At 37.7% G+C, this 22,990-nt stretch overlaps 2 long non-coding RNA genes across 2 annotated transcripts in view; one reads left to right on the top strand and one right to left on the bottom strand.

Moving 5' to 3' along the window:
* LOC146458819 (uncharacterized) overlaps positions 1–22,990 on the bottom strand; it is a 182,290-nt gene that overhangs the window by 136,789 nt on the left and 22,511 nt on the right. The gene's annotated exons all lie outside the window — the stretch shown is intronic.
* Positions 7,360–14,005, top strand: LOC146458822 (uncharacterized). The gene is made up of 7 exons (XR_014858118.1): positions 7,360–7,458; positions 9,119–9,180; positions 9,353–9,414; positions 10,934–10,997; positions 12,715–12,763; positions 13,100–13,135; positions 13,963–14,005. It is a non-coding gene; the product is annotated as an uncharacterized LOC146458822 (long non-coding RNA).

The raw sequence follows: 22,990 nt of genomic DNA, 5'->3' as shown, positions 1-22,990 counted from the left end.
AACAGTAGTGTAGTCCAAAACCTTAAATTTATTTTGAGGTAACCTTTGCATTCTTTGCCTCTTTTTCATTAAAAAAAACTTGTCAGTCCAGTTCAAATTTGCAGTACCTAGTCTTCCCCTGCTCCTTTGCTCTGTTTTGTTTCACGTTCTGATTAATAATTTGAAAATATTTTTCCCTTTTCACTTGACTTCTCTGTAATTAAATTTGATGAAAATATACACTATATCAATAGAAATATACAGTTTTTCCTTTCTCCGGTCATTGTTCTCAATGCTCGATAACTCGAACTCCCGACAACTCGAACCTTTTTGAATTTCCGTTGAACGTTCGAGTTTTCGGGAGTCGACTGTATTTATTTATCCAAGTGTCCATTTTGACATTTTAACAAACCAACTGGTGTACATGTTAGCTTGTTTCGAGAACTTTACCTGGCTTACAAAATAATCAATTATTCAGCTTTTAGAAATTCGTTTTCTCAATTTGCTAAATAACAAGATCATTTACTTCATATATGTCTTCAAAAGGTGAAGACACGATGTAGGGTTTCTCACATGTCGTTGAGAATTTTCATCTAAATTGTGTGTGTTAAATCATTCAAATTAGGTTATTTTTCCTATGGTTGTAATCGTAGCAGTTTCTCTCTTTTTATGTAATTAAGAGCAAAGAATACCAAATTGGTGTTTGCGTTTAACTATAGTCAATAACGGTTTGATATATAAGCTGCAGAGATATTTATTTGTTACACATTTAAGCTCAATTAGCCAAAAAATAATTTGTTAACTGTTAACTGTCTCAGGGAAAGCTTTAAACCTAGGTCTATCGATTTCTTTTAAAAGCTACTGGTCAGAGCTTTATTGTGTTGCCACTTAATTTGGTCTGCAAGTCGACTCCAAAACTTGAGTCTGTGATTTAAAAATCAAGGGTGTCCTTCGTATGGAAGCTCCGGAACAGTACGTGTTTGTTCTTATTTCATTTTGTTCCCAAGGCGCATAACGGAAAGTCTAGAGAGTAGTCCGTTGCTTAGTTTCAGGGGCGGGCATCAGCCGTTTTAGCTGGTCCGTTGAACATTACGTTCATGTTTCCTTTCCTATTCGTGAGTTGTATTTCCCTGAACACGGTATTGTTTGCATTTCAGAGTCAATTTTTCCGGTAAATCTGGGAACTTCTGAAATAGCAAGGATAGGAGATTACTACCAAACTTTGAAATAATTACTGTATTGCTCACAAGAATTTCGTGGCTTTGTCTCGACGAAATTATAGAAAAAACATATAACGTGATTTTGTTTTATTTATTTTTCACACAGTTCTGCTTACCCTGTATTTAATTTGATTGTTAATTTACCCATCTTGAAAATGACAAAACGCCTGCTGGAAAACCCCTGCAAAGAAATTTCAGTTATGTAAAAATCATCAATTTCTATTTTACGGAAATTAGTTTTGACAATTACAATACGCTGATCCAGCTTCTATATTACCTTTTTAGCCCAGTTTTCTGCCAAAACGTTAAACGGTAATTTTTGTATTTTATTCTACAGCTCTTGCTTAACCTCCATTTGTTTGTTAATTTAGGTGTATCCATCTTAACATTTTCACCTGCTCGAAACCAAGCGTGTAGTAGCTTTCAGTCCATTACAAATGATTAATTACTATTTTACGGGTATTCTTCTTGCACAAAATCCAGCTTCTGTTGGTACCATTTATTTTATTTTGATCGTTAATACTATTTATTTATTTGTTTAAGACTAGTTCAATTTCACTTTTATCTGGACAAAATGTTACGGACAGACCAAAACAAATTATCTTGTTTAACAGGCCTTGTTTACCCCCTTTTAGTTTCTACTTTGTGTGTCCATCTTAAAATTTTAACGAATTTTCCACCAGGAAACACGTTTGGAGAAATTTTATTGGTTTAAAAGTGTTCAATTATTCATTCCGTTTTACGATAATACGTTTACACGTTTAAATATGTGATCATTTTCTAAAGACCCGTCTTCTAGAAGCTAGGTAAGGATTTTCGTATTGTTTTCTTAATACCCTTCACTTTATTTATCAAATTCTCTTTTTTCTTATTTATTTTTATTATTTTGAAGAAATAACGCCTCGTGATTTATGGCAATAATCAGAGCAATTGATAATTCTATCATATTGGGGTTACTTTCTTTCTGCTATGGCTTGATGTCTATTTATTGGAGTTTATTTAACAAAATATATGTGTGCTTGTCTTTACCCAGTTCAATTCAACTTTTATTTCGACAAAATGTTAGAAACAGACCAAAAAATTGTTTTAATCTACAGGCCTTGTTTAATCACTATTAGTTTGCTAATTCTTGTATTAGGAAACAAATGGCTCTTCTCTCATTTTTGCCGTAAATTTTTATGTTTTTATGAGAGAACAATAAATTCCTTCCCTTCACATTTAAACGTATATTGTCTTAACCAGGACATATGTATCTTGAGGCTTTATTGAGGCATTACGAGTCTAAATCCAGCAAATGTCTTAACTACAAAGTAGTTATAGAACGACGGGGCCGCAAGTAGCTTAAGCTAATCGAGGCGGACAAGTCCTTAGCCATGATAGATTTGGATGATATATGATATTAAGCCACTTTTAAAGATCGGGGCCTGGACATGGTCGACGTTTTCTTTAATTTGAAACCATAAAATTTACTTTCTGGAACTTAACAGTTGATGACCGCAAGTCTATTAACATCTATACATGAAGCTAGCCCAGTTTTCTGTGCTGATCTTAAAATTTTGACAAACCACCTACTAAGAAACTTCTGCAAAGAAATTTCAGTTGTGTAAAAACGATCAATTTCTATTTTACGGTAATTAGTTTCACAATTACAATATGCTGGTCTGGCCGAGAAATTATTTTTTGTCGCCCATTTTTCTGCCAAAATGCTACAAAAGGTAATTTTTATATTTTATTCTGGAGCTCATCCTTAACCTCAATTTGTTTGTTAATTAAGGTGTATCCATCTTAAAACTTTGACAAGAGACCTGTTCGAAAACACTTTATTAAGAAAATGCTAGTCTATTAGAAATGGTCAATTACTATATTACAATAACTCAATTTAACAAATCCAGCTTCTTAAATAACCCATCTTAAAATTTTAATTGACTTCCCACCTTGAAACACGTGTGGAGAATTTTTTATTAGTTTAAAACTGTTCAATTATTCATTTCGTTTTCCGGTAATAAGTTTTCACGATTAAAGTATCTGATCATTTTCTAAAGATCCGTCTTCTAATAGCTTGGTAAGGATTTTAGTATTGCGTTTGTTAATACCCTTCACTTCATTTATCAAATTCTCCTTTTTCTTCTTTATTTTTAGTATTTGAAGAAATAACGCCTCCTAATTTACGGCAATAATCAGAGCAATTGGTAATTTCTTTGTGTAATTAAGGCCAGGATTATCAAATTAGAGTTACTTCCTTACTGCTGTTAATGATAGCTTGATGTCTATTGATTGGAATTTAATATATGTATGCTTATCTCTATCACAATAATTCTGTGATGTCGGCCAACTTTCATCGGAGGTAAGATATCAAAGAAAGTTTCCTGGCCCTCGCGCTCCCACGTCGTACGTTGAACTAATTAATTCAATGCAAAGACGCGTGTTAGGGAACAAAGTGCTCTATTTCCATTTATGTCATACATTTGTCATGAGAGAACAATAAATTGCTTCGCTATACATTTAAACGTTTGTTATCTTAACCAGGACTTGCGTTTATTAACTGTTAAGTTCCAGAAAGTAAATTTTGTAGTTTTAACTTAAGAAAAGGTTGAGCATCTGTTGTATATTTCAAGAGACCAGAAAACTTGTGCCTATTGCCCGCATTAAAAATGCCAATTGATGACCGTGAACGGTGAGGTACAAGCCAAAACCCCAGAGAAACGTTACACCAAATTTTGAATAAGGAAACAACAGAGTCTGAAGCTCTTGTGGAGTTAATATACGAAACAAACAAGTTCTATTTCAATACACTGACATTTAAGTTGTTTTGAACTTCTAGACACTGAATAAGTTTTGCAGATTACGCTTATCATTGATAAGTTCAAAGTCAGTGCGGTAAACGATTTACATTGATCCACACAATTTCGGACAATTAAAGTAATGACTTGTCAATTTGATCCAGTTGCCGCTCGATACAACTGGAAAGTTTTTTAACTTTTAAAAACCTATTTTATGATCAATAATTCATAAGTTAAAGCTAGAACCCCTGCAAAATTCCGAGCAAATTTTTATCGCATTTACTTCGTTGTTATCGCAACTTGTTTGAAGCATGGAACAAGACAGCAAGAGCTGGTGGACTCACAAGTACACAGTATCAGACTATTAGTTAAAAGAAACATTTAGATCCGGCCGATAAACGAAGCCTTCGGGAAAACTGTTCTAATGTTGCAGCCCAGATATAACAGTAGGCCAGAAAGAGGCTTAGTTATATTCTGACCCTCCAGTTAATTTCTAAAATAAATGTAGGGCCACGATGTAACTGGAGGTAAATAAAGGCAAACTGAGCAGTTTCCCCAATTTTTTCATGAGATAATTTGATTAAAACAGTAAAGAGCTAAAAGTCTGACTTTTTGTCTTAGATTTTGTCGTGGGTTCACTATAGCAAGGAGGCACGGACATCAAATCAGCAGACAATTATCAGTTAATAACTGTCGTCCGGTGTTGTGTCATGTAAAGGGATCAAGGAATACCCTGCGCCCTGAGGAAACCAGTCGCAGCTAATCCGATAGTGTGATAGACGAACGGCGATATCTTCCAACTAAAGGGCAATGTAGCCCATACAAACCATAACCCTCCAAAACTGAAACCAAAGTATGACCGATAATTAACAGATAAAAGGAATTGGTCGTAGCCAGATTTATCGTCACAATTCGTCATGAATGAAGATTGATAAATGTAACGAGGGACATCTGCAAGCTTGTCCAGTGCAAAGGGCATGTCCCTCATCCATAAGTTCAGGACTCTTGCGTCAATGCACAACCTAGGCTTGCTAGGTTCCACGGTCAAAGGCAAAACTAAATGAGGGGGAGCATCTTTCCCCACTATTCCCCAAACTTGAAATGCCCCTGTTAGAAGGCGATTAAGGATTTCCTGGTAAACGAAATCAGAAAACAGTGTAAAAGAGAGGGGTTGGAAAACCGTTTTCCAGGAGGTACATCCGACGAGTATCTGCATTTCTTAAACGGCTCATGAAATGGTTGAGAGAGTTCCAAGATGTTAACTTTATCCCGAATCCAGTCTCCAATCTGTTCTTCCAGGGGATGACCTTTTAGAATATTTTACCACGCACCAACATTCTGATGTAGGCCGCAAACCAAAAAGTTATCGGGGCCTCTTTCCAATCGGTCAGTGCCACTAGCCCCTCCTGATCGGGAACCCCGGAAATATATATTCACCCACTTGAACGACCGTCGCTGTTCAATTTCAAGTGCACGATTTTGAAACTCCATTCACGGGTCTGAACGTAAAACATTCCCATTTTCATCAAGCGGGATTATCTTTCTCTTATGTCCCACCATCTAACGAGAAAAAAAATAGAGGGATCACGCAACGCGAAAAAATGGAAGGGCACCAAAGCAGCGACTACAAGAAAGCAAATCCCGGGGTTCCCGATCAGGAGGGAGCAACTTAGGCACGTCTGAAACAGAAGGTCTGGTGGCCACTGAGAGGTACGTTAAACCAACAGGAGTCACTCACCCGGACCAATAAAAGGGTAGAACGAACCTATTCCCAACCCAAAAGGGCTACAAGGTGCGAAGGGAAATAGCTTAATGAAATTAAATAAAAGGCGAATGACACACCGGGGATTAGTAACCAGCGCAATATTTATTAATAGATTTACTTGAGAATCGAGACAATTCATCACACAAATTAGAACTAAGGTAACTGAAAGAAAACTAAAGCAAGAAAAAAAAAATCACGCAAACACTAGCCGAATCATCCCATCTCCGATTGGTAGTACAATACCTCCTACTCACAAACTATAGCTAAATTTCACAAATTATTGTTAATCATCGAAGGGGCCTTAAACACGAGAATCCGTTTCAGATTGTTTGTAAAGGCCACCCACGAACCTTGCTCTTTTGGGAGGATTATCAGCCTGCCTAAAATTACAAAATTGCTGGTAATGCTCAAACTGACCACATGCATGGCATCTTACAGAAGCTCGGTTTTCACGCCCTCGATTTCTTCCACGGAAAGGTTCCGCCGTTTTCATAGCCTTCCCAACTTTTGTTATAAAACCCAACACCTTCTCATACTCCTTGTAGCCAAGCAATGCCGGCAGGAACTGTTTAAATTGAGAATCTGGGACTCTAATCCTCTCCTGCAGTAGCGAACACGTGAAAATAGTTCAGCCACTTCAGGCAAAACCACACAGGCAAAAAATCTCACAATTCCCGACGCCGCCACAGGCAACACCCCACAGCCAAATAAAAAACCACACAGGAAAATACCGGGCAAGATTTCCGCACAGCCTCATGCATTAATTATGGATACAGTCTTTGTTTAAAGGAAACAATTGGGATAACAATAGTGCGCCGTTGGGATTACTTCGTATTGTTCCTCTTAGTTTTTCTATTTTATTTCTAAGCCCATATGGGCTTTGCCGAAATCTTCCTGGATAAATATTGAATTAAATAAATAAATAAATTAAATAAAGAAATAAATAAATAAATAAAATAAAAAACGGAAAATCTAAGCAAACTTTGACAATTTTAGGAATTTTTACGCATTTTAATTTGTCCATGTTTTAAAAATGTTTAGAATTGATAGAGTTCTATTTCTACGTCAAATAAAATCACGGAAATTGCACTCACAGGGAACTAGTCACGCGTCTGTTCTCACCGTCTTTCCACGGCATGCGTTGCCGGCATAATAAACGCTTGTTAAAAAAGAAACTCCCCGTAACACGCCTTCATTTTGTGTGCTTTCTTCGAAGGCAAGACGAGGGTGCTGAGCTCTTTGTTTTACTTTCGGATTCAACGAAAACTCTAGTTGATCACATAACCCAACAATGCGCACTTGACTAGACCATTTTGAAAGACTTCGTTCAGGTTATAAACAAGAAGTGACGACAAAAACCACAAGACTGCTGCACTCTGGATGTAATTTCACTTGATGTAAGAGAGTTCAAACAAACTTTGTGTACTTAAAATTTTCCAGAGCTTATGTTGACGTAAAAATTAGTATCAACTTATTAATATAAGCTCCTTGTTTTCTTTTTCTTCAATCAAAATGCTGCTGACCAAAAAACACGCTATTGCGCTCTAGCAACCAGACTTGGCGCGCGCATTTTTAATTACGCTACGTCATAATGGTAAACTTACTCGGAGTTGTGGGGAAACGTTTGTAAAAGCAAATCAACGATTCTTAACGTAATATATAAAAAAAAGCGACAAGCGAGAAGCTAAGAAAATGGCCTCTGGCCGTCCATCAGGTTAGTAAGCAAACCTTAAATAGGCATATGTTAAATGTTTCTCAATTTTCACTTTGATTTGCCGATTTTCCTTGATCGCTCGGTTCAAACATTCCATTCGGATCCTGCCGGGATAAGAAACTCCACCATGCAATTTTCGCTGCAATGTTGGCAGTTGCCGAACATAACATTTTCGAGGCTATTGATCCTAGGGCGTTAACTGAGAATTTTAAAATATTGTAGGGACGCAATTTGTCCAGGAGTAATTTTGGATAAAAGCAAGAAGAATACTCCGTTGCAAAATTTGTTTTTGACTCCAATTCAATACATCACACAACTTTCATTTTTTTTATTTTTTTTTTTAAGGAGCGTTGTTACAACTTTAAATGATATATTTTATGGAGTGGTACACATTTTTGGAAGGATGCAAACAGTTTTTAGTTGTAATTAATTGTTTATTTTGTTACACCCTCCATTTTTACGGTAGAAGTTAAGAAATCCTTTTATTGCGTCATTTCAGAAATCCTTAGAGCTTTAGAACGTCGCGCGCATCAAGTTGCAAATGTCATTTAGATTGACGTCATAACGGAGATCTACTTGCAGTTTTCGGAAAATTTTGATGAAACAAATGCAGAGAATAAAAACACTAATCGCGTACCAAGATGTTTGTCTTCGGAGAAAACATTTTGTAAAATGGATCATGTTCTCCAGCCTGATTGGTCGATGAAAATGCCCCAATACAATTCACGTCTTGTCGCGTCAGCTATTTTCTCACCACAGTTTCAAATTCACTCGCGCAGATGCAAGCCTTACAAAATATCTATCTTGACACTTCTATCTTTCTGTGGAAGTAGTTTCTTGTATCGATTTAAAGTTAATATTTTCTTACAAACGCATTTTTTTTTTTTTTGCAGTGTTGTCTAAAATTGTTGTGCAATTTTTGTTTGGTTATCTGTCGCGTGTAACAAGGTTGTACACGAGTTATAGCGCGACTAACTATTACGCGTAAACCAGCGCGCGCGCTCTGGGTACCATTGTCAACAAAACTTTAGCGGCGGCTTTTATATCTTTCCCACAAACTTGAAATCATTGATTTTCTTTTCTGAATACGGTAGATGACAATTTGCCGACATTTATAGCGACAAATTAATCTTTAAAATCCATCTTGGGCAATTCCTGAAAGGGGACCAAGACAAACAATATCTCCACGGGATCCGCTTTTAAAAAAATCACCAATCTTTTCAAGCCCGAGAATTATTTTTCAAATGCGCTTTTGTAACCGGACTGAAGGAAGATCCTGATACAAATTTGTCCCATGTTCTACTCAGTCTTGAAAAATTTTCGACGATGTAGTTTTCAAAACTAATAAAAATCGATTGTTAGTAACAAAACGTGTTCAGGTAAAATGTTTTTAAGGAAAACAAAATATTTTTGGCAGTTTTGAGAAAAGTAAGTCAGTATTGACATTTTCGGGGGAATGCCTAGTATCGTGTTCTCGTACCCAGATATTTTGTCTTCGAAGAACGAGAAGATCTGGGTACGAGATTACTCACTATCGATGATACGTTATCGAATATTTCGACTCGACATCGATTTACTGTCGGCATCTTTTGCTTTGTAGAGGTCAAAGAGGCCATTATGCGACTCTAAAGGCAGTAAAATCTACTTTTATTTACTTTAGGTCGACGAAATACTTTCTTCGAGAGGGAAAAAAGGTTAAATTTTCAGGAACGAGAGAACAAGGTATTTACATTGTAATCTAAAAAATGTGAAAATATAAAATGAAGAAAAATTTAATATTTCTCTTTCTTCTTTCTTTTTGTTCTTCTTTTTTCTCGATGAATCAGTCATTTTTATTTATTTATTTATTTATTTATTTATTTATTCATTTATTTATTTTTCATTTTTGATTTAGAAGCTAAAGGAGAAACTGAAGTCCAAGGAAGAAAACTTGAGAATGGTGACCAAGGAAACAGAGTAGGGGATTGTTGTTTTAATAACCTATTTTAATTGAGGTGGCCGAACACAGTTTGCGTGCGCTTTACAGATTCTGTTACTGATGCCATTGCTGTGGTAAACAAACACTATCGATCCCTCGATTTTATACTAAATGGATCAAAAAGGTAAGCTGGGCTCTTAAAATAACTCAGTTTCTTGTTTGTGAATCCTTGTTCATTTATCGCCGAACAAAAAAAGCGAGTTCACGAAGAGCTAACCCTTTTTGTACGCCTTTTATCTTTGCTGAAAAAATCTAATTGAAAGCCACGCATGCACATTTGAACAAAAAATTGTGACCGGTTGTTTTAATGGAAATGAACTGTTTTCTAAGGAACCGCTCGCTAGAATTTCGTGAAATTTCTAAAAGCGTAACTCGCCTACAAACAAAAAACAAAAACTAACAGAGGGTGTCTTCAAAAAACATTAAAGTGCAAAACCAACATTTACAGGAGATCTGTCTGTTAAAATTACATGAAAGCAGCGTCACTATGTCAGTATTTTGTGAGTTTTTCTGGATAAAAAAATGGAAAAAATCTAACGAGTGCATTTTCTAAAAATTAAGGAAAACCTTTATTTGTGGACGATTAATAGCTTGCTGTGTTGCCATGACAACGGCACCTTGCTCAACAAGAAGTATCAAATTTATTCCTTCTTAGTTAATTTTGCACCATGCTAATTTCGGGCTCAGAAGTAGGTAGTTTTCAAATAATGTTTACTAACACCTGTATACTTGAAAACTGTGTTCGGCCACCTTAAAAGTAATCTCAACACCATTTCTTGTATCTGTCGGACAGACCACATAGAACCAACGGCAAACCGCCTCTTTGTGTTTGCTAAGCGTTTGTATTGTTAAAGACTCTTAGAAGAGTCGATCAGGTCGTTCAGACGGTGAAGCCCTGCAAATGTAACTACCAAAACGTTTAATCAAAATTAAAAATAAGAATTTTGTTTTTGTGTGTGAACGTTCGCTTTCTCGTCGTCAACTGACAGTCGTAAGTCATTTTCTTGCCCCATCCAAGCGTTTACGTTGTGATATAGTTAGTCAGAGCAGGAAAAAGAAAGGGCAATCAGGTGTTTTGGAGGAACGAAGACAAATGTCAGCTTTCCTATAGGCTAATTTAGACAAAACGAATAAAGGGGCCGATTTTCCCAAATTGGACACACAGTGGACGAAAATAGGCCCGATTTTTAAAATTCGTGTCAGTGCTACAAATGTCCCCCCTGTGCTATATCAACAGAAAAATAATTGGCCGACAAGTTGTAATTTGTAAATTGACCGATTTGTTCCGAATTTTTTATGGGGCGATATCTTCAAAGGCTCATTAAACAAGTTTAAAATACAAAATTCTAGCTCGTTTGTTTTACTCGTCAAGATCTCTTAGTAACTATAATCTGAAATCAAAATAATTAAAACCCTGCGGAATGCTTCCTTACTCGAAGGACAGAATAGGAAGTAACTGTCGTTAAATGTCTTTGTTACTTTTAATTTTTGTTTCAGCGTGCAATTTAAACGGCTGACTGAAGCTAAGAAGAACATTGCACGAGGAAAAGGGAAGGCCCAGGTTTGTAATTTAGAGAAACAACAAGTTTGATTTTTCCTATTAAAACAAAACTTAAAATCGATGGGGACTAGTAGAATGATGTAAACTGAGTAAAATAGGGGAAATGATGAAATTAAAAGATGGAAAATGAGTGAAAATACTAACTGGAGAGAGATCGGTGAGAACAGGCTAAGCAGGAGTAACTAAGGGACAAGCGAGGGAACAGGGAGAAGCGGAGGGGGAGAGAAAGAGACAGGGGCCGGAAGGGGGAACGATGATCTTTGTTATTTTTTCTTCAACCTGTCACATCCTGTCAATTAGCTTTCCATTTGGTTTTTCAGTTCCGTCATTAGGGGCTAAAAACGCAAATGGAAGGCTAAATGGGAGATAAGCGAACTTATATTGATTTCTCTCTTTCTTTTCGTGTTAAGTGTAATGTAAGCTTTTAAAACTACTGTGTTTGTCTTTAGAGAGAAATGGAAGACATGTCAAAGAGAGTCGAAGATATTGGAAAGGCATTTATCTTGTTTAGTTTCCTCCATTCTCTTTGACACAAACCAAAAACTTTCATAAACTATCAAAGCTTTTGGGGTTTGCCACGTCGCCAGGAGTCGGGCAGAATGTAGAATTTTTTTGAAGGTTCATTGTTACATGGTCCCGCCGGCTGCAGGTCATATTCTCTGGTTAATTCATCTTGATTTGCATTACTTATGGGTGAATACAAAAGAAGTTAATGTCCTATAATATGGCTTGTTAATAAATTCAAATGGAAAATACGAAATGTTAATTTTGTTAGGAGCATGGACAATGATCACAGTTTGAACTTTTGGGTGTGGATAGTGTTAATACTGCTGTAATGACTCTCTTTGTTGTTTCGCTCGTTTTAAATCTGTTTGTCGAGGTTGCCTGGGTAATAGTTTCTCAACAGCTATAACCTAAAGATATATCGCAATTTTTGTCTTTCGTTTTTCGCAGTCAAGTAAAACAAATCAAAAGTGAAGGAAAGGGCTACAAAGAGCAGGTGGGCTTATACAAACTGGAACGGAATTAGGCTCTCACGTGACCCACATCTGCTCAATCGAAAAGTTACGTTTATGAAATGCTAGAGCGCTGTTAATAAATGATCACGTTTTTCCTGTTGGAGAATGTGAAGATTTGATGCTTGAACGCCTGCCTGAAGCTCACATTTCAGGGTAACATTAAACTGTTAAGAGACATGTGGTTTTTGTTGAAGTTATTCACTCACTGCCATGCTTATCTGTTAATAGTTTGCTGAATTGGCTCGTTGATTAATTAATCTATTTGGTGATTGATTGATTGATTGATTGATTGATTGATTGACTGATTGATTGATTGATTAGTTGATTGATTGATTGATTGATTGATTGATTGATTGATTGATTGATTGATTGATTGATTGATTGATTGATTGATTGATTGATTGATTGATTGATTGATTGATTGGCCGGCTGGCTGGCTGGTTGGTTTATTGCTTGGTTGGTTGGTTGGTTGGTTGGTTGTTTGGATGACTGGTTTTATCTCATTTCATTTTCTTCCATTTAGCTCTCCGAAATGCAAGAGTCATTGGATCCTTACGAAGGAATAAAAAAGTTAGGAGATATTTTTAAAATACGTGCTTTTTAACTGACCACAATGTCGCAAGGGTTTTACTGCTCCTATAAGACTGCCAATAATTCTAAACTTTATGAACAAATAAGCTTGTTTGTTTTATGTTTAGGGAACAACTGGATGTGAACAGCGGGCTTCAGAAAGAGAACGACCAGTTTGTAAGTATCCTTTTAACTTATATGAAATTTCATTTTAATTATTGCACTATTCGGTTGCGAACCACAAAAGATACCACAATCGTTCCAAAAGTTGGGACTGACATATTGCGTAGAAAGAAAACTATCAATGTGTTAGGATCATCGATCAGCGATGTTGAGAACACCAAGCGCGGCGATTTAACCAAAATACAGATGTTGGGGTACAAAATGGTTTGCAAATAGAGTAGTAGATAGTAAAAGTTTTGGTTAAAGGTATTCGGAGAAGAAAAATTTTACCTTCACTGTTTAAAGTGCTTTTATCTAATTTCACCAAATTTCCGTTCTTGTTTGTCTTAGACTGCGGCTTTTGATGAATAGAACTGGAGAGTAGAGGTACGTTGCTATGGCTACGCTAGCTGATGAATAAACCGCTGCGTAAATGCATAAAAAATGGACAACCTCTAGACCTCTAAGTAGAGATACACCATTTCAGTACATAAGTTTTGAATTCGGTAGATATAAAGAAGAGTGGAAACAACAACAACTGAACAACAACAGCAAATAAGCTACTGAAGAAATTGATAAAAGCGACACATCAAAAGGAATAATCCCCAAATAAAGCTAGAAGCCGTCATTTTGGAAAAACGTTTTGTCACGTACGCTACGATATTGCTTTACCACGCTCCACTAATGAACGTATTATAAGTGAGGCAAAAGCCAATGAGGAACTCGCTCGCAAACTCAGTTTTCCCGCGCCTTATTCCAGTTTCTTTAAGTTGTTTTGAGCTCTGATTGGTTCATTATGTTGCTAATGCTTGTTATGATTGGTTGGAGTGATTAACTTGTTATCTATTTAATGACACTGGCCCGAAGACCACCTTTTGTTCTCCAAATTGATATTTGTAAAGAAATACCGTTTAGACTCGGTTTCAAATTAACCGAAACACATACCTTCCTTTCATGTTATTTTCTTGTTTCTAAAGCCAAGAACTTTTATAAAATCCGAGGAACTTGTTTTGATCAAAAACCAACCAGACTATGAACACTGAAAACAGGATTGTTTTTTCACTTACTTGAAACTGTCAAAGAGAAGCCCTGTAGGAAATCAAACAGCAGATACAAAAGTAAACGAGAGATTGGAGAAATTTAAAAATCTTCTTCCTTTCTATCTTTTCGTATTAAAGTAAGGTAGGCTTAAAAACTTTTGTTTGTCTTTATAGTGAGATGGAAGGAGTGCTGGGTAAAATGGAGACCATGGATAAGGTATTATAACTATAAAAGCCTTTGGTTTTGTCACATCGCCAGGAAACGGGAGCAATGCGGCATTTTCCTGTTTAAGGTTCATTCGTGGATATGTCCAGCATAGTTTCCAAACCTTAGCGCTGTCAATACAGGAAGCGAGCTGTGTTGAAGGCATGGGTTTGGGCAGTGACGTCAACTTTAATAGCATCTTCGATAACGCGTCGGTGACGACTGGAAACCAGGCTTGGATAGGAGCAAATCTTTGGCTGGATGGGATACGGGATTGAGGAATGTGATGAACGGGAAAATGGATTAAATTAGTGGATACCATTGAATACGGAGGACGGTGAAGACTTTTGAGTCCTAGAAAGAGTCCATGATTAGAAAAAAGTATTCTCGTCTGTGACCGCTATTCTAATAATTTCTTCTCTTTTTATTTTTTTTTTTTTTTGCTTCCGCAGTCGTTCACAGACGAAATTGAGGAGCTTAAAGGGATACTCTAGACCCCCAAAACAACTTTCCAAATTCAGAAAGCTTATGACTCAAATAAAAGATATTTACAAAAATTGGAGTTCGATCTCCGCTATTTTGCCTAGAAAGACGAAAAGTTTCTCGCCATGAGATTCGAAGCAGCGCTTGGGCCGAAAACCGGAAATGACGCAGAAAGAAGAACTCGCCAAACCTTTTCCGGTTAGATTCCCCTGGATTTCTTTAGCAAGATTCGGTAAATGGCTTGATTTTAAAATTCCAAAATAAAATGTATAGTTCGCGTTTTGAGGAAAATTCAATAACACCGTATCGATTTATAGCTGCTTGATGCTTAATTCTAGTAACAATGGTGAAGGTCTTCATAATTGGCATTTCTTTCCGGTTTTGTACAAATGGTTCGGACACACGCGATTCGATTTGTTTGCTAACCCCACGACCTCTGCTCACTTTTCCGAAGATTGTTCTCAACCGCAAATTATTATAGCTGTGTCTATGGAAAGATGAAAAGCTCACAAAACGCCATTTCAACCTTGTTTTAAAGAAGGACTATCAGAAAATAAGAGCATAGGCCCGATGGAGGACAGCACGTCCAATGAAGCCGCTCGCGCCAGACAGATCACAAAACAAGCTACTCCACCAGAACTAGGGTTCACTGTATGTTTGAAAAATAATAAAAAAATTGTTATTGCAGTGCAGCCTGAAGAAAACTAGCATTAGCCGATAATGATACTTATTGCTTACCTTTCGAACACACGTAGTATCGCAGTTATTTCATTAAGCTTGTTCAGTTCAGGTACGCGACTGTCATATTCGCTGTATACGCGGCGCAACAGGGCAAAATGACCAACAACGGTGAAGACCGTTTTCTAAATCAGCATAATATCAAAGGTGACAGGCCTTGTTTTGCTTAGCGAAAAAAATCCCTGTAAAGTGAGCTCAAATGCAGTACTATAGAACGCAATATATATGGCATGAAAGGTTAAACTCGTTTAATATCCCAAAAGGCCCAGTACAACACAATCAGGATGACTCCTGAATTTATTTATGTGCTTAGTCTTCGTCGTAGTATTGCTGTTTGTACAGGTACCGCTCCTGTAAAGCGTGAATCGTTATAATGAAAGCTGCCCACATCTCCAAGCTTTCGCTGAACTGCGCTAATCCCCAGAATCCATATTGTCTTCAGTGTTGTAAACAAGAGCGGTTCTTCATTCTACGTCATCGATCACGTGCTCTACCAAAGACGATTTTTACTTCCGGTCTTCAAAACGGGGAAAATTTCGCCTTTCTCCGGCAATTTTCGGCCTTTTGCTTTTTTCTTTTGTACTTTTTGTGCCGTTTACCCTTTATTATAGTCCAAATGCTACCTTTTAAGCGAAAGTTGTTTTGGGGTCTAGAGTATCCCTTTAAGAGGTAAAACAATCTTTTCATGCCTCCAACCCATAAGCTTATTTTTTTTATTTTAATAACAACTTCGCGGTTATGTTAAAAATTTCTGCGCAGAATGAAAAGGAATTTTACGGAAACGCACACTCTAATTGAAGCCAACAATTCATACATTTGTACCATTTTTATTTATTTTAATTTCAATTTAGAGAGGGTGCAAGGAAGGCTGAAGAATTCTTCGCCTGGCGACAACAGGTGAGAAAGAACGGAAGGAATGTTACTCATGTAATCTTTTTGCTGTTTAAAAATTGACTTTGACTCTAAATAGGAAATTTAGTGAGTAGTGGGGAAGGCGTGGGGCCAGGCCAAATGGTCTTTGCCCTATTCTGAAGTTTTTCGTTACTAAACGTATACAATGAAACATGCACCTGAAACAAACGCGAAATGAGAGGACATTTTGTAGGCACTTACTTACTTAATGGCTTTGCGAGACAGCCCCAAAGCCGTATTAACCTAGACTTCAAAAGGTCCCTTGCGATTACCTGGCATTTGTCATTATGAAACGCTGTTACGAGATTTGTTGAAAGAGCGGGTGGTTGTAGACTGACCTCATGATTGTCGGTAACAGCAACAAGCAGATTTATTCGCCAACACTAGAAGTCTTCACAGCTCACAGCCTCTTGGCACCGTGAAAACAAAGATACTTATCTTTGTTTGAAAGTTCATTTGTAGCCTGAAAAAGGGCCACTGTGATTACCTTGCACTTGTCCTTATTAAACGCATATTTTTAATTTATGATCAGTAATCTTGGCTTGCCAAGGTGATTAGTCTAACTTGTTGTTTTCTATTTCAGGCCAAGGATCAACTGGACAACAAAGAAAAGTAAGTTCAGCAAAGTAGAGAATCCAGCTAGTTAAACTATTATATTAATGAAACGAGGACTTTTTTTTATATATTTAATTTAAAGTGGCTGCAGTTAGTGTCGGTAGTTAGTCGTCCTGCTAGATAAAAAATGCGTCCACCGCAGATAAAAAAAAAACAGAGACGGAACAGGAGTAAAGATTACCAAACGCAAAATGAAAGAGAGATTTTAAATGTTATTTTGAGAAATTTCACCACACTCTGTGAATAAGGTCGTTTTTGTGTTTTCTCTCTTACAGCGAACTGACAGGACTTAAAAGAGTTCTTGAACCACTGCAAAAAGTGAGTATTGAGAATACATTCATACATTAGAAATATGTTAGCTTAATCACCCAAAATCGTGGATACGACACATACGTCTACACAGTGCAACCCTTGAATCTTACGAGAGAATCAAAATATTTTATGCCTAAACAATTTAAACTGAAGAAAGCCGACATTTGTCCTAACCAACGCCTCAGTAGTTCACTGTGAGATTAAAATTTTCAGGCCAGGTTCTGTTAACAAACAACAAGTGATGTTATTTCGAGGTGCTTTCTAAATATAAATTGCTTTCCTGTGTGGCATCATCTCATCTTCTTGAGCACACCTTCCTAACCCTTAACTCCGCCCAGGAGTGATCAATATGTACTTTCTCCTTACATTATCAATACATTGTCGACCAGATAAGAATAATGAAAATCATCAACTAGGTGATATTGTTTGACGTAACACAAAATTCTGTAAATTAGCTATAAAAATAACGTATGACAGTCAATCAGGAGAATTAACATTCAGATCATGGTAGTAAAAGGGTTAACTAGCCATTTCCGAGTTCCTTTTGTGATGTTGGCCTTAGCCTGCGTAGCAGTCGTTTCCGTTTCCTTTAAGGACGGTGCCTACTAATACCGAAGTATTTTTGTGCGGCTTGTGACTATGCGGGAAAAGCAGATCTTAGCAAGGCCTATTGGAATCTAAAAAGAAAATTGGGGGTAACCACGCATTTTTCAGAGATAATTAAGCTGCAATATCTCTAAAAAATGCCAAAATATAAAGCAATGTATGGGATTTTTTCCTAAATTGAAGCTTGATTTTCTCTGAAAAATGCATGGTTACCCCCAATTTTCTTTTGAGATGCCAACGACATTTGGTAAGTTCTCCATTCTCCGTATAGTTTTAAACCGCGCAAAAATATTCCTGTATTAGTAGGCATCAACTATAGGAAACCCGAGTATCTTGCGATGCGCAGAACGTATGCGCAGTAACAATAGAAGGCACCGTCCTTAAGTTGGCCGAACACAGTTTTCCGTATACAGGTGTTAGTAAACATTATTTGAAAACTACGTACCTCTGAGTACCCGAAACTAGCATGGTGCAAGATTAACTAAGGAGAAATAAATTTTGATACTTCTTGTTGAGCAAGGTGCTGTTGCCATGCCAACGCAGAAAGCTATTAATCGTCCACAAAAAGGGTTTTACTTAATTTTTAGAAAATGAACTCGTTAGATTTTTTTCCATTTTTTGTATGCAGAAAGCTATTAATCGTCCACAAAAAAGGGTTTTCCTTAATTTTTAGAAAATGAACTCGTTAGATTTTTTTCCATTTTTTGTATCCAGAAAAACTCACAAAATACTGACATAGTGACGCTGCTCTCGTGTAATTTTAACAGAGAGATCTCCTGTAAATGTTGGTTTTCCACTTTATTGTTTTTTGAAGATACCCTCTGTTAGATTTTGTTTTTTGTTTGTAGGCGAGTTACGCTTTTAGAGAACTACTGTTTTGTCAAATTTTACGAAATTCTAACGAGCGGTTCCTTAGAAAACAGTTCATTTCCATTAAAGCAACCAGTCACAATTTTTTGGTCAAATGCGCATGCGTGGCTTTTAATTAGGTTATCTCAGATGAAAGATGAAAAGCGTGCAAAAAGGCTTAGTTCTTCGTGAACTTACTTTATTTGTCCAGTGATAAATGAAGAAGGATCCACAAACGAGAAACTGAGTTATTTAAGAGGAAAACTGTTCTTTTGTGATTCATTTGGTATAAAATCGAGGGATCGATGGTATTTGCTTACCACAACCCTAGCGCGCGCTTAATAGCATCACTAACAGAAGCTGTAAAGCGCGCGCGCCAGGGCATTGGGCAAAAAGGGGCAAAAAAAGTAGGATCGGGGTGGCGGGGAAGGAAAGGAAACGCCTGCGGCAGAGCCCAGACATTTTACCAAACGCCGTTCGTCTGCGAACGGGAGACAATGATGTATTACCATTAGTCAGTCGTCTGTCAATCAACCTCATAGACCAAAACGACACCCGGTTCCCGTTTATCAAAGATAAAAATATGGCCGAGGAGAACTCTTTTTAGTGTCCTTTCGATTTCGAGTTTGCTTTGCTTTGGAAACGACTGAACTTCTTTCGCAGAGAGATACGTTATTTCAGTTGAAACCGGAGCAAAGGACTGCTTTAAGAGCGAATGTCCATTAACATCGCGCAAAATCAAGAATTCTCTGTCACGCTCAAAATATAGTTTCATTGCGCTTTGGTCTGTTGGTAGGTATTATCGTCTCAACTGAACATGGTGCAGTTCTTTTTTCAAAATCCGGCCGGAATTTTTTAAAAAAATTAAGAAAATTTGTTCTGGCTGTCGGTGGTCTCAAAGACACGAAAAGCTGGAAGCAAAATTGCCTGGTGTGAAAACTTGTTTCGACTACGAACAAAGAAATTTTTATTCAAACGCTGTAATCATAAATAGATTGAGGAGGCCGGAAAATTTCAGTCCTAACCATGATCTGAAAAGGAAGCTTTCAATATTTAGAACGACTTTGTATTTCCCTCTACGCGAAATACAATTTTATCCTGGAAACGCGAGGAAGTATTTAGCCATGTGGCACACATTCATTCTGTCTGTAATTTCAGCTGTGAGCAAATGAGTGGATATTCTAAAACATAAGTAAAATTTTTTTCTGGTAAATTTATCTACGCTTTGTTTGAGCGACGTAAAGTTCGAGAAAATCTTCTAAAACACTGCATCTTGGAGTAAACAAGTTGCCCGCTGCGATTCTGTTTTTGCTGAGATTTACCAGAAGTTAAAAATGACTGGTTCTCATGTGACATTTGACGTGACAGTGTAGGCCCCAAGAGAGGGAAGCCATTTGGGGGCGTTCGGTAAAATACCTGGGCTCAGCGGCAGGCGTTTCCTTTCCTTCCCCACTCCCCCCCCCCCCCCCCCGCTCCTACTTTTTTGCTCCTTTTTGCCCAATGCCCTTGCGTGTCTTTTGTGCTTGCGCGCTTAGCTTAAAGGAAACGGAAACGACTGCTACGCAGGCTATGTTGGCCTTTGCAAAACACACCGCCGCCCAGTTGCTCTGGCGGTCAGTATTGTGTTTTATAATCCAGTCTGATTTGTCCCTCAACAACATTACAGCTTTGAAACTCATTATAAAGCGAGGCTTCGTGCATTTTTTTATACAATGAAAATTGATCTTCATTTATGTGCAAAAAACACTTATTTCACATGGAAAGCTTTGCTCTTATCCTCGCTTTTATCATGGGGACCAAAACAACTCGGAAACGGCCTGTTGACTTTTGTGATTCCAGAGCGACAAAGATAATATATTTCATGTACATCATTTCCGATGTGTTGCATATAAACGGATGGATAGAAACCCCGCGGTAGACTCGGAGTCCCCTTGAACAATTTCTTGAACAATATATGCTAGCATAAACGTTTCTTCGCCTGGTATTGGAACAGATAGAGAAAACAAAGTTTTACTGAGAGGCGATGATAAGGAGCAAGCCGGAACTCTATATAGATGAATTCCAAGCCTGGTTTCACGCCGTCACAGGGACCCGGCTTAGCATGGCAACAATGTGTCGATCGATTCTGAGCCTTGGTTTTACGAACAAAACTCATTATTTTTCCTTTGTTTTAAGTCGAACAAAGTTTGCAGTTACACCAGAGTATACATAAATTGTTCCCTCAAAATTCCATCTCTTCTAGTATATGCTGGTATATGAAATGGCTGGTTGCCAAACGTCCCAAGCTTATTGTTTTGCTTTTCTGAACTTCAGCTGAGGGTGACTGCCAAACAGAGAACTGAATTCTTGAGGGCAACATACTGTCGTTTTATGGCTGATATACCACGCAAGTGTTATTGCCGTCCTTTTCTTCTCTTTCGGTTCACCTCGCCACGTTGCCCATACAATCTATGGATTTTTGAAACAAACGCGGTACTCGTAAAAAGAAGATTCATTTGGCTGTTTTATTTATCGAGCTCCCTTACAAATATTGGTGATAAATCACCCGCCACCTCAAGTCTTCGTGCAGAACCTTCGTGATTTTGCGAGTTCATCGATGAGCTTGGTAACCTCTTGGTCGAATCATGACCGCCGAATCAGGAGAAAATCTCATTTTCTCTTGGTCGAATCATGTTAAAAAATAAACAAAATCCGGGTTTATACACAGCAATGAAATCAGCTGTAACCTTATACCTGATATGTAAGTTGCAAAAGAAAAAAAAACTAGTTATTTCTCTAGGTTCCGCAGGTTCCGCGGTTCCGCGGTTCCGCGGTCTGCAGTTCCGCAGATTAGTGCTACTCAGTATTCTGCTAACCGACGTGTGTAAACGGACTAAATTGAAATTAAAGTAGTTTTCTTTTAATAAGATTTATGCATTGATTACATGTCATCTCCTCACCAGATTCCTGCAAGAAAGAAATCCAGTAAATCCAGAGGTGTTATTAGACTGCTATGCAGTCTGTTCTGCTGTAAGCGTTAAAAGATAGGTCTTGTCTTATGTCAGAGTGAAAATAAAGTGCACTTTTGTAAATTGAATACTGTATATTTTTTCTACATCAAACCGATGACGTGAACAATTTGCCTTCTTGTTTTAACGGACTGAAGTAAAAAGTACACTCGTTCTTAAGTATTCAAATAAACAAATGTTCGAATTTATAGTTTGAACTGCAATTCGATATTTAGCTTTTCGCAAATATTGAAAGATGCTCTTGTTCGAAACTGGACCTGTAGTGCTTTTCAGAAATGAGACAGATTGTCGATGTTCCAGGAGGAATAAGATGCAGGGTGGAAACTGAGGAATTTCGCGTAGATTCAAGAGAAATAAAGTAGAGGAAATCACTTCCTGCGAGCAGAGCTGAAGCGAGTATTCATTGCCCTGTATACTATCGTTTACCTCTCTGTACAAGGAGGATAATGTCTGACTCGCTAGCGCCTAGGACGTTTGTGTGCTTCATATCACTGCATCAAACAATGCCTTTGGGTTCCCGCGCAAACATTATTAAAGAAATAAAAAACGCACCGAGTGCATTGTTGAGTTATATAAGCACGCGGGAATTTTTAAGAACACGAAAGAAGTGCAGCGAGACACGAGCCGTAGGCGAGTGCCCCTCTGCACTTCTCGAGTGTTCTTAAAAATTTCCAAGTGCTTATATAACTCAACAATGCACGAGGAACAAGTTTTTTTTTTATTTCTTTTATAAAATATAAACAATCGCAACTCGTCAGACAAGTGCGAATTTTAATGAATCAACGTCAACTTTCTCCTTACACATCAGATGCAATGTCATTGGTTCAAAATTTGACAGAAAGCCAATGAAAAACGTTTTGTATCGTTCACATGTGACGAGAATCATTCGAAGCGAAAAATTCTCAAAACAGCTAAACAACAAGCTAAGGATTCTCTTCAAAAGTTCAAATACTTCACTTATTTGTGGATTAAGGGAGATTCAAGTTTATTTGAACCGAATTTATAGTGCACGAATTGAACATGCCATGAGAATCACCGCGGTGTTGGAGAATGTTGATCGGTGTGATTCTACAACTGCGGATGACATTTCTCTTGGTTGTCGAGAAGAAACGGACTGGAATTGTTGCAAAGACATTTGCTTCATCTGTGTTGTTTGAATGGATCGTGTTAGAGCAGATGACAGAACATCACTGCACTTTCTGAGCTGAGTTGATGATGGCCGGGAATTGTAATGTTGGAGACTGTTCGGGTTTCTGTGGCCCAAAATGTGGCAAATGTGCCGATCTGCCAAGCCCGCTTCTGACCACAAGGTTATCGCTGTTGCTCGAAGACAAGAACTTGTGTAAACGGTGGACAGCACTGCCTTTTCGCTGATCTCTTTTATCATAGTGTCCAGAGTGTTAACACCGAGCGGGCGATTTTCGTACCAGACGGTTTGCACGGCGCCGTTTGCTTCGGTCCAGTCGCGTCAATG

This window comes from Pavona decussata, unplaced genomic scaffold (assembly GCF_977016875.1).
Source record: "Pavona decussata unplaced genomic scaffold, jaPavDecu1.1 SCAFFOLD_228, whole genome shotgun sequence".
In the NCBI taxonomy this organism is placed as follows: Eukaryota; Metazoa; Cnidaria; class Anthozoa; order Scleractinia; family Agariciidae; genus Pavona; species Pavona decussata.
This window is presented reverse-complemented; position numbering and strand designations above follow the sequence as displayed.